At 50.3% G+C, this 17,134-nt stretch overlaps 1 protein-coding gene and 1 pseudogene across 1 annotated transcript in view; one reads left to right on the forward strand and one right to left on the reverse strand.

The window, feature by feature from the left end:
• Window positions 1-10,247, reverse strand: part of LOC138448099 (serine/threonine-protein kinase SBK1 pseudogene) — a 51,314-nt pseudogene extending 41,067 nt beyond the window's left edge.
• Window positions 1-17,134, forward strand: part of NFIX (nuclear factor I X) — a 2,606,865-nt gene that overhangs the window by 121,946 nt on the left and 2,467,785 nt on the right. The gene's annotated exons all lie outside the window — the stretch shown is intronic.

The following is a 17,134-nucleotide window of genomic DNA, read 5'->3' on the forward strand; positions in this document are numbered from 1 at the left end:
ACCGGCGTGGCCGAGACAGATCTGGTTCCCGGACCTTCTGGACTTGTCAGCGTCCCCCCCAGTCAAACTATCGACGAACGCAGATCTTCTCTCCAGATAAGGAGGCGCCATCCTCCATGACGTCCCGGGTGTTGCTGAACTTGCAGGCCTGGCACCTGCGGCACTAGAGTTTGGAGGGTACGATATCCCGGCGGACTGCAAGGAGGTGCTTGCAAAGGCCTGGGCGTCCTCAACTCTCAAGTACTATGGACACAAATGGAAGAGGTTCTCTGTCTGCTGTCGTGCACAGAAGATTAACCCTCTGCGAATTACGGCCCCTCAAGTGCTGCCGTACCTGCTGTCTCTGGCCAAGGCGGAGCTGGCTCATGCCTCCATCAAAATACATCTGGCGGAGCGATCTCCCGCTACCCCAGAACTACGGGACGATCATCTCTGTGGTCTCATCGCCTGGTGAAGGAGTTTATGAAGGGACTGTCCCGTTCATTCCCGCTGGTGAAGGCTCCGGCCCCGGCGTGGGAGCTCAACGTGGTGCTGACCAGGCCCATGGGGTGCCTTTTGAGCCCCTGCATTTGGCACTGTTGAAGTTCCTGTCATGGAAAACTGCATTTCTTGTGGCCATCACCTCCACACGACGAGTGGGAGAGATCCAGGCCCTATCCTGCAAGCCTCCATGCTTGACTTTTCACAAGACGAGGGTGGTGCTGAGGATGCACCCCTCCTTCATGCGCAAGGTGCCGTTGGACTTCCATCTCAATGAGCCCTTGGAGTCCTCTCGCCGGCCGAGAGGACTTTGCACTCGCTGGATGTGGCTAGAGCGCTGAAGTTCTACGTGGACCGCACAAAGAGTTTTCGGAAGACATCACAACTGTTTGTGAACTTTGGACCTGTGACCCAAGGGAAGGCCCTCTCAAAGGCTTCCATTTCCAGATGGCTCTCCAGCTGCATCATGCACTGTCACCAGTTGGCAAACCGACCGTTGCCCGGCCGTCCGAGAGCCCATTCGACCAGAGCGATCGCTGCTACCACGGTGTTCTTGTCTGGTGTACGCATGCTGGACATCTGCAGAGCTGCTACAGGGAGGAGTCCAGGGTCGGACAAGCAGTGCTGCGCAACCTGTTCGCCTGAAGGTGGGCCTGGTGAGGAGGTAAGAGTTGCTTAATGTTGAGTTCATGTAATGCTTAATGTTGAGCCTTGCCACCTCCCGTGGTTGCGCATGTGTTTACTGCTATGTATTCTTATATTCATGAGCATGTGAATCCAAGCCAGACCCCATGCTGGAGAAGGAACAAGTTACTTACCTGTAACTGTTGTTCTCCAGCATGGGTCTGGCATGGATTCACATGCAAACCCTCCCTCCTACCCCTCTGCGGCTCTTCACTTGGTCATACTGCCACTTTATGTGCTACCAAATCTGAGGATGGCTGGCAGGGGAGGGGCTTAGGGAGAGGGCAGTCATTGGCTGGGGGCAGTATGACCCAGAGACCAGCGATTGGTTACTACTAAGAAAGTCAGATCAGAAACGAAACTGATACTGATTTTTTCTTTACCGAGGATTCTCAGCCTGACGACGGGAATATTCATGAGCATGTGAATCCATATCAGACCCATGCTGGAGAACAACAGTTACAGGTAAGTAACTTGTTCCTTCTGAGGGGTGGCAGGGAGTTTTACACGCGATTTCGCTAGTGTGAGAGGGGTACGTGTATTCTGAGGGGTGCGCGGGGAGTTTTACACACGATTTCGCTAGCGCCAGAGGCGTAGGTGTATTCTGAGGGGTGCGCGGGGAGTTTTACATGCGATTTCGCTAGCGCCAGAGGGGTACGTGTATTCTGAGGGGTGCGCGGGGAGTTTTACATGCGTTTTCGTGGTTGGGGGGGACTGTATGCTGGTCCACTGGCCTTTGCGCCATGTACTGGATTTGAGCGCTGTTCATGGCGCACGGGGTGGGGGGGCGTAACTGGCGCTGCTGCAGGGTCGCTGCGCCACTTTGCACCACAGCTGGTTATGGATGTTAAAATCCATTAATACGCTGTGCGCTGAAATGGCTTTTGGAGCACGCGGCTAGCGCAGACTGCTGCACGCGCACACTGTGTGCCAGCCGTGTGCGCCACTTGTGCGTTGATTTCCATGAATTACCTTCTTAGAGTCGGAAAATACTTATACGTGCAAATATAAGGTCTCTTGGAAAAATCTTCTCTTCTATATTTATAAAGTTAAAATGTGTGTGTTTGTGGCTTGGCAAAGCATTGTTCCTTATACAATTACATATTGTTTCACCAGTCTGCACCACATTTTGCATAGTTACCTGTTAGGACCCTCTGGACAATATGGCTACATGACAACACTCCACCCCGTTCCCCGGATTCAGCAAAAGTCACAATTTGTTGGTGGGTTTGTGGCTTGGCAAAGCATTGTTCCTTATTTTATTTTATTTTTTTATTGAATGTTTTACTTTATTACACACTTTTTCACTCACATTTTATACTAATAAATGGGTAAAAACTGATTAATTCATTTAATTTAACATATTAAAATTTCCATTTCTATGTTTCATAATTTTGGCTTCAATTCCAAATTCCTTGAGTCCATTATTGAACTCCAGAATTGAATAACTCTAAAAATTAACAGTTTGGGCCTCATCACGAGTCTGGTGGTAACCCTTAAATGCAGCGGTAGCGCTATTACCGCCGCATTTAAGGGTCCGCCAGATCATGGCTTTGGCGGATTTCGCCCCAGCTGTCAGCTGGGGGTAAATCTGCGGCAAAATTGCCGATTTTCGACGCTATTACTGGGCCCAATGGGGAATGGGAAATAACCCTTCCGCCAAACCCGTGATACGGTGCTAACAGTGCCGGGGGGTTTGGCGGTAGGGCTATTAGCACCAGCGCTACTAGCGCCGGCGTTACCGTCCAACTCGTGATGAGGCCCTTTGTCATTTCCCCCCAGTATCAAGGCCCAATGTTGGTTTGGTTCATGGTGGATTCTTGAGTGAGGTAACATCTCACCAAACAGGTTTCTTTTATCATCTAAGGCAGTATATTGCATGATGATATGATATAAAAGTCTCTACCTGATTTTGAACTTGCCAGAATCTACAGAAAGCAAGAGATTCGGGCAATTGTTTTGTCTTTGTCAAAATCTCTCTGGTCGGAAATATGTTAAGACGCATTCTCAGAAAAGTATCCCTCATAGCTCGTTCTGGGAATTGCTGCAGATACACTGGAAGCTGGTTCAGAGCTTGTGCATCAATTTTGTGTGTTATTGAAAGTTTGTATTGGGCGTTCTGTTGGTTCGTTCGAATCCAGTCATTCCTAAGCATTTTTATTTTCGCTTTCTGTGGCCCATTTAATAACATGTCCAAGGAGATGTCATCACGTTCTAGTATTTTAGTACAAGCGTTCTTCAATAAGTTCAGAAGTGTTGCTTTTGTTGTTATTGCCTTCTCACGTAATATATTGATCGATGGTATATGATCTTTTAGGAGAGTCTTTCTGTATAGGGTTAAGGATTTCCAGGTTTTCTCTGTTTCCAAAGATTGCAATGCCAATTCAAGTTGTATGCGTGGTGCAGGGTATGTTGGTGGCAAAGACAAGGTTTTCCTCCATATTATCCCCTCTACACTCGTCCACATATCCTGTGGTGCATTCAGCATGGTTTATGAGCCATGTGTTAGGATGGCCATAATTTTCTGCCTGTAGAATTTTATTAACAGCTTTAAAGAATAAACTCCTGATTTGCGATGCAATATTGTTCCTTGCCGAGCTAGAGATAAGGCTTTTTCTTTCAGGTTATCAACCCATTGTTTTTCAGTTTCTGACTGGTTTATCATTACTCCTAAACATTTCATTAAGGTTACTGTTTCCAGTTTTGTTCCTTCAAGGAATATTATTAGACGTTTTTGCTTCAGCTTCAGGTTATGAACCAGAGCCATGACTCAAGTTCTTTTTGCATTTATTTTTAGTTCATTTGCATCAGTGTATGAAGCTAATTCGTTGATTCTCTTTTGGTGTCCCACTTGCGTTTTATCGACGATTACCAAGACGTCAGCATATAATATAATATGTGTGATATTTGGGTATTGTTGAGTTTGGGAGGGTTGGCATTAATGTTCTTTTGGGTGTCCATGATGTCTGATGCGTAGAGACTGAAGAGAGTTGCTGCAAGGGAGCAACCCTGCTTCAAACCATTTGATGTTAGAATTTCTGTAGACAGGTGTCCGACTTTCTTTCTACTGATGGAATCAAACGCGAGCTCAAGATCGATGAAAGCTGCGTGCGTCAAAGATCTGTCTTTAAATGCTTCCAGTTTCAGACGATTTAAGAGGAGCAGATTGATATTTGTCCTCACATTTTTAATAAATCCTGTTTGTCTCGGGTCGAATCTTTCAGCAGATTTTGTCCACGTTACAAGTTTCTGTAAAAGTAGAGAAGCAAAAACCTTGCCCAAGGCGTCCAACAGTGCTATAGGGCAGTAATTTCTAGAGCTCGCCCTATCTCCTTTTTTAAAAATTGGTAAAAGGACAGCTGTTTTCCAACTAAGGGGGATGGTATTGGAGATGTTAATTACTCTGAACAGTTCAATACATAATTCCGCCAAAGCTTTGAGGCTTTTCTTAAGTTGTTCATTACTATCTGTCGGGTCCCAGGATATGCTCCATTTAATACTTTTAGTAGCTTGTTCATGTTCAGTTCGCTCTCTGTATATTGTTGTAGTAAAGTGGTCAATCCATGCTATCTCTGGGACATTCTGGATCCATTTTTTCATGCCGACTTGTGTTTTCATTGAGCAAAGTCCACAAGTTTGTAGTATTTTGGTTCGCAGTGCTTTTAGCATCGTCTCTGCGTCATTTTGCATTATATTTGCTTTAAAGCCTTAAAGCCAATTGTAGTATTCCTGCTTTATTTTTTTTATTTTTTTTTATTTTGTTTTATTAGGTTTTACAAAACATAGTAGTTCACATATAATCAACGTTTGGAACATATCCTATCTATAAACATTTTGTACCCCCTACCTCCAAAAGAACGTTGACATACAATTAACTGAACACTTTTTCCCCCATTCCCTTACCCTCCTCCCCACTGGAACATTGTTTTTGCTCACATATCCATTTATTTTTACGTGTATCTACAGGTATAACTCACATTACTTTCTTTCTCCTTCAATAGCTCAGATTGCCCATGTGCCGTGTGGATGGCAGCAATATCTAGAGGCCTTCAGATGCGCACTTCGCATGATGTTGCCCCTTTGTAATTCGTATGGTCCTACATTCATTAGAAACTCCTCTTTCATTCTCTCTATGTTGACATCTGTGGAGAATTTGGTATAGACATGTTCACAAAGTCACCCCACAGCAGTTCATATTGTGTAGATCTCTTATGGAGGGCTGCTGTAATTCGTTCCATCCTGCAGATGTTCGGTGCCACACTGATCCACTCTCTCTTGCTCGGGACCGAGTCTGCCTTCCACTTGATCACTAAACAGGCCTGTGCAGCAAGCAGGAGTGGAACCACTATCCCATTCAATCTCGTCATTTCGCCTTCGCATTCTTTCAAACCAAAGAGCACCAGGAGAGGCGTAGCATCGCAGGGGATCCCTTCCACCTGCTTGATCCAACCCAGGGCCTCATTCCAAAACCCCATAACACGGGAGCACGCCCACCACATGTGCCAATAGTTGGCCCTCTCCCTGCATCGGCGCCAGCATAGAGGGCTCGTAGATTGGAACATCCTCGGGAGCCTGTGAGGGTCGTTTTGCCAGCGATGAAGAAGCTTAATTGTGTGCAATTTATACTGGGCCGCTATTGACACCTGAGAGGTTCCTTTACATATCTTCGTCCACAATTCAGGGTCTAACTCAAGATCCAAGTCCCGTTCCCACCTGTGTCTCAGCTTAACAGTTGACCCCTTTGCTGTGTCTATCAACGCTTTATACATATTTGAGATTAGACCCATGGTTTCTATCATTGTGTCAAGCAATTTCTCAAAGGGAGTGAGGGCTCTCTGTATCTTCTCTTTCCATTCACATTTCATCAGGGTGCCCTTGAGTTGTAGAAAGGGAAAGACTGGCAATGGATGTGCTCCAAGTTTTGTGAGGAAAGTACCCCCCTTCGACAACTGTCCCACTCTCTCTAGGCCCGCCTCGAACCAAGATTGGAACTGCTCATGATTGGGGATCTCTTCACATATTTCTGGGGCCCATATATGGCTCAGAGGCGATGGTCATGTGGTGATTCCCCGCTTATCTACCCCCTCTCTCCAGATCTCCCACAATGTGCCCAATATAGGGTATTTCCGGAGTCTCTGAATTCATTTATCTCTCGGAATCCATAGCAATTCGGAGACGGTGGCCAGAGCTAGGTTATAATTGTTGAGATGTATCTATTGTAAATCATTTGACCTCTCAAGTGGGGGACCATGACCCTTAGCTGTACAGCCTGATAGTATTTTTTTAGGCCGGGGAGACCCACCCCTCCTTTTTCTTTGGGTAGAACCAAGACCTCATATGCTATGCTTGCCTTTTTCCTCTGCCACAGGAATCTAAGAATAGCCCTTTTAACCTCTCCAAAGAATTCATCTGGAAGTTTCAGCCGAGTATATGAAATGGGTAAAGGAATCTTGGTGAAGCACACAATTTTAATTGCATTAAGTCTTACAGTTCAGGAAATCATTAATTTCTGCCACTTAACTAAGTCAGCATGAAAACTCGTCAGAAGGTGGGGTAAGTTAGCATCATATATGTTTTCTAATTCTCGTGTAATATTTATCCCTAGATAACGCAGGGTGGAACCCCCAGTCACAAGGCCTAACGAGAGACTCCGGCGGTGTTCTCTGGGGTAGGTTCCTGTAAAGGGATAAAAATTGATTTGGATCTATTGATCCTGAAGCCTGAAAGTTCCCCATAACATTCCATCAAATGTATGGCTCTTGGTATCGGTGTTAAGGGATTCTTTATGTGTAATAAAATGTCATCGGCATAAAGGGCTACCTTATATTCCTTCCCTTTCACCTGGAGTCCCTCAAATTGTTGGTCTGTTCTAAGTGTCTGTGCAAGCGGCTCTAGTGAGAGGGCGAACAATATCGCTGAGAGAGGACAACCTTGTCTCGTACCTCTCTCCAAGTCAAACCACCGGGAGTACTCGGAGTTTACCATAACCGATGCTCTAGGGGACGTATAGACAGCCTTAACCCCCGCCTGAAAACCGGACCAAGCCCAACCTTATCAAGCACCGCTTTTAGGAAGCTCCACTCCACCCTGTCAAACGCCTTTCCAGCGTCAATCGACAGGAGTGCGGGTCCACTGACATCTCTTTTGACTCATGGATTAAATGCAGCATCTTGCGCATTGTATCTGCTCCCTGTCTCCCCAGGATGAAACCGACCGGGGCATATGGGTCTCAAGTCTAGCTGCCATTACTCTATATTGAGCAAAGAGATTGGGCGATATGACCCACACTGTTTGGGGTCCCTACCCTCCTTAGGGATCACCGTGATCAGTGTTTGTGAGAAGGAGTCGGGGGCCACACCTGTCTGCAGGACGTCATTAAACAAATCAACCATGAAGGGGAGAAGGGACAAAAGAAAGGTCTTATAGAATCCTGCCGTGTACCCGTCATTCCCTGGTACCTTCCCTAGGGGGTGCCGCTTTATCGCTCTCTCAATCTCCTCGGGTGTGATAGGTGCATCCATCATTTCCATTTCACTATGGGAAATTTTAGGCATGTCCACCCCAGCCAGGTATTGGTCTATTTCGGTTCTTCCGTGCACCATTTCAGATCTATATAGTTGCTCATAGAACTTTGCAAACGCCTTTGGGATCCCTTCTGCCTCTTTCATCCGGCCGCCACTTCCCTAGTCTATAGCGGCAACCTGCCTTTCCCCCGGTTGCTCACCTCAGCCTAGCGGCAAGGAGTGCATCTGCTTTATCCCCTTTCTGGTAGTGCTTTTGTTTAAGAAATTGGAGTTTGCGGACCACTTGTCCCTCCTCCAGAAGCCGAAGCTCTTCCCTTTTCTGTATGGCTTCTGCAACCTGCCCCACCCTCTGCTCAGTGGGGTTCCGCAGAGTGGCATCTAATTGCGCGATCTCCCTCCTTAGTCTACTCTCCATCAGAGCCCTTTCTCTCTTTTTACTAGTCCCCTCCCTGATCAGGATTCTCTGCTATTTTGCCTTCCCCGCCTCCCACACCGTTCGTTCTCTTGGTTATCTCTCCAGTGTCATTTGCTTCAAAGTATTCCTTTATTTCCCTCTCCATTTCTGTACAGAAGACAGGGTCTTTCCACAGTGTTTCGTTACATCGCCACTTTGCGCCTTTGTGTGTCAAGGTCCCCATATTCAGGTCAACAGTGACCATGTCATGATCCGACCAAGATACTGGTGCGATCTCTGAGGCAATCATGACCTCACCCACTCCCTCTGAAAGATACAAATAGTCTATTCTGGTGAATGTAGAGTGGGGTGCTGAGTAAAATGTATATCCTGTCTCATTTGGACAAAGCTTTCGCCAGATGTCTCGCAGCCCATATGTCCCCATCATCTCCATCAGCTCTGTACATCCACCATCTGCTGGTTTGCGTGCTTCTAGGTTACCGGCCCGTATATCCAGCAAGGGATCTGCCCAAAGGTTGAGGTCTACCCCTAAACCCACGTGCCCCGATGCCTCCATCATTATCTTCGGTATCATTCACTGTAGGAATCGAGACTGGCCAACGTTGGGAGAGTTAAGTGTTGGGAGTGTGAGTGTTATATTGCATACCGCACCTACCACCATGATGGTCCTCCCTTCCATATCCGCCCACACTTTTTTAACCACTAAATTGAGCCCTTTCCTCACCAGTATTCCCACTCCCGCCTTCCGCAGAGAGCCAGACCCCCAATGTTCAGTCCTAACCCTAGAGTACAAGACCCTGCGTTCTTCTCCACGCATGTATTTAGTGTCCTGGAGAAAGAGCACATCACGCCTCGCTTTTTTAAATTCCCTGCATACTAATGATTGTTTTGTAGGTGAATTCAGCCCTTTTACATTGAGCGTACCCACCCTGAGAAGGCCGACTCTAGAAGATTTGGATTCAGCCACCATGTCTGTCATTCTGTACACTCCACACATGTAGTGGGCCCATGCATCCATCTCTCATATCCATCTTTACTATCCGAAACACACTTGTAGAGAAACACGTTCCTGTCCTTCCCCCTCCCCTTACCCCCCCCACCCTTCTAATTCTGACAGCGTCTGATCCAGCAGGGTTATCCTCACCAAGCCGGTCCCAGACCACCAGTGGAGACCATGCATCTCGCGGTCCCATCTCAGAACATTCAAATAAACAATGAGCCCCCATCTCTCGCCCTCTCCCCCCAAATCACAAAGGTTACGAAACACTTCATTGTTTCAAAGTGGGCTTGCCCCGCCTGGAGATACATCACCATGGGTGTCCAGATGAGGTGCGTGGGCGAGCCCTCACGTCCATCAGGTGTATTCTCCCCGGGCAGCATCTCAAATCGTTGCAAGGACCGGTCTCCAGTCCAGGGGCTAATATCAGCACAGTGGTTGGTCCATTGCATCCACTCCCATCTTTCATTTAGAGAGCTTGGGCTCAACCTCAGAACTTGTAGTCCCAGTTCAACAACATAGCACATAGCACCCAGTGATGGCATGTCTATCAGATTGAGAGTTATCACTAGATCATGTCTCTGCAGTTGGGGAAGCGTCCGCTTTGGAGTATTTTCTCTCCCCCGCACTCCTCAAAGTTCGGCACCCGGTGAGGCGATCATCCTTCTATATTTCCTCGAGCCTTGGATCCACCTCCGTCTCGGACCTTGAATGCGCTGTTGCCTGTCATCCTCACGTCTTTCTCCTTGATTTGAGCCAGCCTCCTCCTGCCCAACAAGTCTGATATGAAAGCATGTATATCATTCTCCGATCTCAGCCGAACCATATTCCCCTCCCACTCAAATGTGAGGGAGAATGTGTAGCCCCAGTGCTAACGGACACCCTTTTCTTTGAGCCGTTTGGTCAGAGGTATTCACATTCTCCTCATGGCAAGGGTAAGTGATGCTAGATCCTGAAAAATCGTCACCCTTACTGTGTCCAGAAGGATCTCTGGACTTCGTTTGGCTTTCTCAAGAATCCTGGCTTTGTCAGCGTATTTGGGAAACCGAGCAAGGACTGTTCTCGGCCCACCCACAGTCCCCTCGGCTCTATGTATGCGGTCGATCTTTGGCTCGTCAACTGAATCAGCTTCAAATAGTACTATCATGATCGCATGCAGCGTGCTTTTCAGGTCCTGTTTGGATTCCCCTTCCCAATCGGGATCTCACGAAGATCCGCAGGTTGTTTCCTCATTCATGATTCTCCAAGTCGTCCAGTTGTAGACAGTACTCCTACTCTCTAGTTTCTGTCTCAGCAATCCGTTGATCTATTTCGGACTCCAGAGTAGTGAGGGAGGTTTGATTATGTTCAACCTCTTCTAATCTCTCTTCAATTTTGTCAATTCTCTGCGTTATCTTGTCGTCCTTCCCACCAATGTCCGTCCTCGTGCTTTTCATTTCACTGAGCAAGGCCGCGACATCGGCCTTAATAGCGGCTGCATCCACCACTGATGCTACCATTGCGTATTTCATATCTAAGCCTGTGTCGGGGCGGTGCAGAATTAATCTATATTGTGCCACCTTCTGGAGTATGTCCATGTGCTTTCCACGTCGAACTTGGCGAGTGGAACGTGATCTGGTTCCTCAAGTTCTTGATTACCCTAGCAGTGTTTGTACAGTGCACCCTCTCCCAAGAAGGATCGATTTTCTTCAAGGTGTGGTGTACCACCAATATGTGCGGGTGAGGGGTCGAGCACTCGGGGGACCAAACGCGGTATCTCACTGGCGGGTAAAGCAGGCACTCTCCTGGGGCCGGTTCCGTAGGCAGCTCGTGACATCCAGTAAGGGTCGCTTCCTCCTGTTTTGATCAACAGTAGGTGCACGCGGAGGAGGGCACATGCCCCGTTGCCGGCGCCCAACCCTCCAGTTATCTCCAGTGGTATGTTTCAATGTGAAAAATCAAGGGGGGTTCTGGGAGTTTATCTACTACCGGCCTGTATCCCGGGTTAGAGTCTCAACCAGAGTCTTTAGCTCACCATCCTTTCGCAGAAGAGAAATTTCCACCACATATCAGTCTTTGGCCTGCCCAAGGGCAGCCCAGCACCAAAATGCCTGGCAATTCTCTTCTGAACAATAGTACCAACAGCAACCCCAGACACGTGTTTGGCCTGGTTGGGCCTCGTCAGTGAGGTGGAGCTGTGCCTCTCTAAAATGTCATGCAGTCTGCGGGTTCCCATCACTCCGGTGCCAATGCCCCTCCATGTTCCTGTCATTCTAGTCCCCCTTCTGCCCGTTTACCAAAATGCCTGGCACCAAAATGCCTGGCAATTCTCTTCTGAACAAGAGTACCAACAGCAACCCCAGACATGTGTTTTGGCTTGGTTGGGCCTGGTCAGTGAGGTGGAGCTGTGCCTCTGTAAGAACAGTGTGCAAGGGTTCCATGTCTAGATTACCCTAGTAATTTAGGGAGAAAACCAAAAGCTACTTAATATGCAAAACAAGGGGTGTTCTGGGAGTTTCTCTATTACCGGCCTGTATCCCGGGTTAGAGTCTCAACCAGTCTTTAGCTCCCCATCCTTTCACAGAAGAGAAATTTCCACCACTTATCAGTCTTTGTCCTGCCCAAGGGCAGTCCAGCACCGAAATGCCCGACAATTCTCTTCTGAACAAGAGTACCAACAGCAACCCCAGACATGTGTTTCGGCCTGGCTGGGCCTCATCAGTGAGGTGGAGCTGTGCCTCTTTAAGAACAGTGAGCAAGGGTTCCAACTGCAACTCCAGACACATGTTTCAATGTGAACCTGCAATGTGAACCTGCTCTTTTCACGGGGAGCTTCTATAACCCCTGGCACATCCTTGTGGTTCGCACTTGCTGTGTTTATGTGGGGTCTTCACTATAGGTGGGAGGGTACACGCACCTTGTGGGGTGTCTGCCACCATTATTTTCTCCTGTGTCACGGACCACTCTGCCGGGGTGGTGGCGCGGGTGTCGTACCTGCGTGAGGCAGTGCTGATATCATTGTCCTTCAGGTTAGGTAGGGGACCACCTCATGTACCCTTGTCATCCGCGCTTCGCTCATGTATCGCAGAGTTGGGTCCACTGTACCGGCCTCATCAGGCCACACGGATTGCATGAGACTGGCGTCAGTAAAAAGTGCACTGCTGTAAGGTACTTAACTCTCCCCACGTGCGTCTGTCCTCAAAGGGGAAGCGTGTTCAATGTGGCACTTTCATATGATGGGAACTGGGGGTCCCCCAGGCGTTCTCTGTCAGTTGCTGTGGGTGTGCCCCAGGGTCCAGGAGGGGTCCGATGCAGGTCCTTGCTCGCTTCTGCCACACCCGTGATCTGACACGTGGTGGGTGGCCTTCAGTATGTCACACAGAGTCCCATGTCAGCGGTTGGGCTTATAGGCAGCACAAGTTCTGGGCCAAGACATCCACGGGCGGGCCGTGAGTTGATCTTCCTTGTAGCATCCATGGCCATGTGCACTGGAAGATCTGATATCCCGTCTCTTCGAGTCTCCTTTTTATAGTGTCGGGGGACCGGGAGTATACCCTGTAGGGGGAAAGGAACTCGTGGCGCAGTAGTAGGGGCAGGGTCGCCCCATCGGGTAGGTGTTGGGGGGCTGTATCTGCGCCCCCGATGCGGTCCCGCAAGCCCCGCAGTACATAGCACACGGAAACACGGTGTTGCTAGTTCGGGCTTCCCGGTCGCTCTGCCGCGGCCGGGAACGCCCCCTTTATTTAAACACCACGCGGCGGCGTGACACGTCACGCCGCCGCGTTCGCCCGTCATCGGGCAACGCCACACTCCTCCTTTTCCGGGAGGATCAACAAACAACACAAAACCTTCAACTTTATTAACCCAATAACCACACTTATGAAAACTTCACTGCACACCCAGAAGAGCAGAACCCCTTTAATTGCAGCCACCCCCATTAGGATCCCCAAATTCACTGGCCATCTGTCCAACAACATAGTCACTGAGGTAGGCGGGTTTCCCACGCCCAGATCGCTGGGGGTACCTCCGGCCTACCTCCGGCAATTGATGTCCCTCGGTTGCTTCACCTCGGAGGGGAGACTCCGGCAACTCGTCCTGGAAGCTGTCGTTGAACGATGTGTAGGGAGGATCAGGTTCAGGGGGGGTTTCAGTTCGTGAATCACCCAACTTCTTGAAGAAGCTGACGTTCCGGGTGACGGCCGACCTGCCATCAGAGGCCGTGACCATAGAACCTTTCACCGCCACAACGTCCAATGGTTCGTAGGGTAGTGAGAGTTTGCCCTGGGGATGTCTATTCCGGATTAGAACCTCATCCCCTGGTTCGAGCCTCTGAGGTTGAAGGCCCCGTCGTAGATTTTCCTGCCCAATCCGAAGCCGTCTTTCAACCTCAACTCGCTGATCATCAATGACCCCTGGTTCCCGGTCCCCCGCTTCCGGCAGCAGTCCTCGGGGGCATCTCCGGAACAGCACCTCCGCCGGGGCCACTCCGGTGGCGGCATGTGGAGTGGTCCGGTACACACGGAGAAACTGATAAAGGGCCCGTTGTAAGGATTGGCCTTGTCCCTGAGCAATCCGGAATGTTTTGTTCAATGTCCGCATCAGTCTCTCGGCATCTCCATTTGCCCTGGGCCACAGTGGGGACACCTTCCTATGATGTATTCCACAGCTCTCCATCAGCTCAGAGAATCTCTCGCTTTGAAACGGCGAACCATTGTCGGAACAGAGTGTGTGTGGAAAACCATGGGCCGCAAAGATCTTCTCAACAGCGATCACCACATGCTCGAATGCCACGGACTCCACAAACTCAACCTCTGGATATCTGGAGTATTCATCTATTATCACCAGGAAATGAGTCCCCACCGACGTCGAGCCAAAGTCCGCATGAACGATCTCCCAAGGCCTCGTGCCCCTAGGCATGGCCTCAATGGCAGGCTCCCGTTGGAGAGGGGAGGCCGCTTGACACCACACACATGCTGCCACGAACTCGTCGACCTTTCTCTCCAGCTCGGGAAACCAAACCTTCGAGCGGAGTCGCGCCTTGGTCTTGGCGGCCCCTTGATGTCCATGGTGGGCGAGACTGATCACCTCGAGGACCTTTGATTGTGGAACAACAATGCGGTCCCCCCGGAGCAGCAGCCCGGAGTTAGAGAACGATAACTCTTCCTTGACCTTCCACAACTGTTCCAGCGATGCTCTAGCTTCTGGTGTGCGTCCGGCCACTGCCTCCAGAATGGACTTCCAGGATCCGTTGTGCATCGATTGTTTCAATATTTGAAAACACTCATCTCCTGCTGCTGCCACCTCCAGTTCCTCTATGGACATCGCATTTGGTGTTGCCGCCTCCACGACCATGCGTATATGACTGTCCGCTTCCTCTTCACAGGTATCATACCCCTCTCCCCCACTCGCTCCAGGATGGCGGGATAAGTAGTCCGCCGCATTGTTGGCTCCTGGTCTGTAAACAAGGGTGACGGAGTATTCAAGTAGGGCAAGCATCCATCTCTCGATTCTTGCCGGGGGTTTAGATGAGGACCCTGCCAGTATTGGAATCAGTGGTTTATGGTCTGTTACCACAGTCACCGGGCGCCCCAGCACGTAGAGCCGGAAGTGGCGGCAGCCCCATAACACCGCCAAAGCCTCCCGTTCAATTTGGGAGTATCTCTGTTCCGTGTCTGTGAGAGCCTTGCTGGCATACGCCACAGGTCGAATGGTCCCAGTGATGTCTATTTGGGTCAACACAGCACCCAGCCCGAAAGGGCTCGCATCGACCACAATTTCCGACTCCAGCGCTGGGTCGAAGAATGCCATAGTGTCCTCCATGGTGAGAGCACCTTTGATGTCTTCGAAGGCAGCTTGTTCCAGGGGGCCCCAGTGCCACAGCGTGTCCTTCTTGGTGAGCGCCCGAAGAGGTTCCGATCTTGAGGCCAGATTCTGGATGAAACGCCCACAGTACGTGACCATCCCTAGAAAACTCCTCACCTCCGTTACCGACTCAGGTGCTTTCGCCGCCTTAATGTCTTGGACTTTCTTCGGATCTGGCGACACCCCACCCTCCTTAAAAATGAACCCAAAGAACTCGATAGACGAGCGCAGGAACTCACATTTCTCCCTGTGAAGGGTGAGGCCCAGCGACAGAAGGCGTTCTAGAGTCTTTCCCAGTCTCTGCATATGGTCCACCTCGGTCTTGGCAAACACCAGAATATCATCGCTGATATTAAGGACGCCTTCCAGATCTGCCAGGGCGCCCCTGATGATATTCTGGAATACCTCGGCGGCCGACGACACTCCAAAGCTCAGCCGCTTGTACCGATACAACCCCCGATGAGTAGTAAAGGTCGTAATGTACCGGGACTCAGGGTGGAGTACGACCTGATGATAGCCAGCTCGGAGGTCCAGCTTGGAGAACACACGAGCCCCTTGGACCTCAGCAATAATGTCATCGATGGTCGGTGTTAGGTGCCGCTCCCTCCGGATGGCTTTATTGGGGAGCCTCATGTCCACACAGATGCGTACTGAGTCAGGTTGCTTAGGTTTTCTGGCAACCACAATCGGGGACACCCAGGGTGTCGGGCCCTCCACTTTCTCGATGATATCGAGGTGCACCAAATTGTCCAGTTCTTTGTCCACCAGTTCTCTGAGATGGAAGGGCACTCTGCGGTGTTTCAGCGCAACAGGTTGCACGGACTCATCAATATGCAGTCGGATCGGTTCTCCTGTCATCTTACCGATCCCATTGAAGAGTTTAGCGTAACGGTCCAGGAGGTCATTTATGTCCTCTCGGTGCACGGCGTATGCAAATCTTACGATCCCCAAAGCTTCCGCAGCCGCACAACTGAGCAAGGTATTGCTACTGACTGGGGTTACGTAAAATCGAGCCTTGATGTGCGACCCATCATGCTCCACCTTCGCTACAAACGCCCCATCCAGTGGTATGGGATCTTGACCACCGAACGCAAATATACGGGCCCTCGGCGTTACCAAACCTGGGGGGGGTCTAAGAGAGTCATAATGTTCCCTGGCCATCACATTGACAGAGGCACCTGTGTCCACCAGGACTGGGACCGGGGCGTTGTTGATCTCTACGATACACCGTGGCTGCCTTCTGCTCTTCCCTTTGAGCATCTCCACACTCGAGACAAAAAATATGTTTTCCTCGTCATCTTCATCAGCCACCTCCGCCTGAGGATCACCCTCACCCTGTTCCACCTGGGCTACGCTGGGCTGCTGGTATTGGCGAGGGGCCCATATCCGAGCCTGACCTCTCGGTACCATCACGGGCAGGGCTGCACGGCACACCCTCGAGAAGTGATCTGCCAGTCCACACCTCCCACAAACCTTTCCAGCCGCCGGGCACTCCGCTGCGTGAGGGAGGTCATATCCGCACTTTTGGCATGACTCACCGGCTCTTCCTGCCCTGTCTCGGGGCCCTCCGCCCGGACGCCTCGCTCCTCGGCCACCTCGCCACACGACGCACACCTCCTCCGACCTCACTGATCGAGATCCAGACTCCATCTTGACAGCCCGGGCTTCAGCTACCTCATGGCACCGGCCTAGCTCCAATATGCGTGGCAGCGTGATACCAGGCTCCCTGAGGACTTGTCTCCTGAGTTTCCCCGACGAACATGCTTGAATGAGCATGGTGCGGATCATGTCGTCCGCATCCCCCCATGCACATCCCAGAGAGAGACGGCGTAGGCGACCATAGAAAGTGTCCAGCGTCTCCTCCTCCTTTTGTTTGGCCGAGAGCATGACAAACCTCTCATAGTCCGCGTTAGCAAGAGGGAGAAAATGAGTAAGGAGTGCCGCCTTGGCCGCATCATACGTGTTGTTGGCAGGCGTAAGGGACTCAAAAATGTCTTGGACTGCGGATCCAGCCGAATACAGCATAGTGGCGATTCTACTGTCATCATCCGTCACGTGTGCCGCCCTGAAGTACATATCAAGACGACTCACCCATCTCCTCCATCGGGGCCCCATGCTTGAGGGTGGACCTGACGCATCAAACTCTGGAATGGGCTGCAGAGCTGTGTGTGCGGTGGGCACTGGTAGTTGAGC

This window comes from Ambystoma mexicanum, chromosome 3q (genome assembly GCF_040938575.1).
Source record: "Ambystoma mexicanum isolate Mex_15411 chromosome 3q, UKY_AmexF1_1, whole genome shotgun sequence".
In the NCBI taxonomy this organism is placed as follows: Eukaryota; Metazoa; Chordata; class Amphibia; order Caudata; family Ambystomatidae; genus Ambystoma; species Ambystoma mexicanum.